The sequence below is a fragment of the Nannospalax galili genome, unplaced genomic scaffold (genome assembly GCF_000622305.1).
Source record: "Nannospalax galili isolate Female #2095 unplaced genomic scaffold, S.galili_v1.0 scaffold891, whole genome shotgun sequence".
Classification (NCBI taxonomy): domain Eukaryota; kingdom Metazoa; phylum Chordata; class Mammalia; order Rodentia; family Spalacidae; genus Nannospalax; species Nannospalax galili.
In genome coordinates this window covers 3,925,078-3,927,196 of record NW_008330576.1, presented here as the reverse complement: position 1 = coordinate 3,927,196, position 2,119 = coordinate 3,925,078, and the positions used below count along the sequence as shown (strand labels likewise).

Sequence of the window (2,119 nt, the reverse complement as noted above, 5' to 3'; positions counted from 1 at the left end):
GGAGGGAGGGGGAGGGAGGGAGGCAGGGGGGAGGAAAAGAAAGCAAACAGAAAGAAAAAGACTCCTTGCTGGAAGCCTCTAGTGGCAGCAGCTCAAGGAGAAATTGCCAGAGGACCATATATAGGCAGACAGAGCAAGAACACAAGCTTTACTTAGCTGGGGTCCTGTTGTGGTGTCAGTAGGAGGCCCTTTCACTCTTTACCTTGCTGACAATCCTACTGATAAAATGAGCCACTGTGGTGATTTGAGGAGAGAGTAATAAGATGATGGGGCTGGCCTGGGACAGGGACCTGCCAATTCCCTTCCATCAAATTCTTGGTTGAACTCAGAGCACGCACACTAACAGGAAATGTTAGTGTCATATGTGACAGTGAGTGCCACGGTACTGTACAGTGATCTCATGTACATTTTAGATAGAATGCCTAGGCCTGACAGCCCAGTTATTATGAGACAGTGTTTGCAAAATTAATTTATAACCCTTTATAAGTTGCTAAGAGACTAAGCCTATTTCTGTAAATAGTTCAGGGTTTTCTTTTTATTCTATAGTATGCTTCATAGTTACAATGAGTGCTTAATATATGTTTTTGTCAAAATTTTCCATGCCCTTGGGAGGAAAATTGCTTATAAAATTGTTGAAATAGAACAGGCATTCTGAAACAATATAATGGCGGCTACTCTTCTAAAAGGATATAAAATTACAACACTAGCAGTTGAGATAATACTTGGGCTTTGTAATACTAGAGAGTCAGGCTCTGCTGTATGTGATTTTGAGAAACTCTTCTCCCGGCCTCATTCTTCTTAGTGAAACCAACGTAACAGTTTCTATTTGTAGGGGGTTTGTGTAGACGTGTGTGTGTGTGTATGTGTGTGTGTGTGTGTGTGTGTGTGTGTGGTATGTGAGAGTGTGTGTGTATGTGTGTGTGTGTATGTGTGTGTGTGTGTATGTGAGAGTGTGTGTGTGTGTGTGTGTGTGTAATATGTGCACATCATATTATGCTTGGGATTTTGTGATTGTATCATAAGTAGCTGATACGAGTATGGAATACTTTAGTTGTTCTGAGGATTATATAAACACTAACTGATAAAATGGCTGCAGCTATTAAAACTCAGTGCTCATCAAGGAACATGGAGGAAGTGCATTTGAATACTGAAGCTGGTTTCTGTATCTGTAAACAAGTTGTGGGAGACTTGTTTCTTATGGCTGATGTTTTCATTTGAATGGACTGTGTCAGACTTCGAAATGAGAAATGACAAGACAAAGTTATCAGCTTTAAGAGTGAATTGAGCTAGCACTATTTCTACTTTATTTTGTTGCCAGTAGTTTTGATGTTCAAGAGCAGAGTCAAATCTTACAGCTGAGAAAGATTTAGCTGTTGTATAGTGTAAGCATCCATCAGTCACACATTCCTAATAGTGACTGTGTTCTGTTTATTGCAGAGTGATGTTCTTGAGAAATCCATGCTGGATGATAATGTTTCAAAGAAATTCCACAAGTGGTATTGTGCACATTGTTATGATAGACATATGAAATAACTTAATGAAGATTATTTTGAAGACATAATCTAACTTTTAATGCAGTAAGTCATTTCTTGTACAGAGCTGGAAAAGATTTTTCTCTTTTTCCTTTTCTATCTCTCCCAAGGTAATTTTTATAAACAAAATTCCTGATGGATTTATTCCCAGCTCAATTGTCATTGTTTACAATGCATACAGTGCCTTGAAACTTATACTTTTAGTGGTGCATGATTGGTATTTTAAAGTTTTAGTTTTTTACATTCCTCTGATTCACAGTGCTGACACAGGAAGGAGAAGGTGGGTTACTAGACTTAGGATTATAGAAACAGATATATGTACACACTTACTAGACGAAAATTGACCAATTTGGAAAAATGATACTTTATATAAAGTTTGGGGTGGGAGAAATAAATGTAGAAAAAGGAAAAGGTTTTGGATAAAAGATCTTTCTAAATATAAAATGTCAAGGAGAATCATAAGAAAATTTCTAAATTTACTTTAAAATACCTAAACTTCAGTATAATAAATGTGCACAATATAAAAGGAAACAAAAAATGAAAAGTTATATAATTTAAAAGTTATATTGATAGTGTTAATATTTTTA

The 2,119-nt window shown here is 36.4% G+C and overlaps 1 protein-coding gene and 1 long non-coding RNA gene across 2 annotated transcripts in view; one reads left to right on the top strand and one right to left on the bottom strand.

Annotated features, from left to right (window-relative positions):
• The window catches only part of LOC115067043, a 12,538-nt gene that overhangs the window by 2,970 nt on the left and 7,449 nt on the right, over window positions 1-2,119 (top strand). The gene's annotated exons all lie outside the window — the stretch shown is intronic.
• Slc24a5 (solute carrier family 24 member 5) overlaps window positions 1-2,119 on the bottom strand; it is a 23,102-nt gene that overhangs the window by 17,790 nt on the left and 3,193 nt on the right. The window lies entirely within an intron of this gene.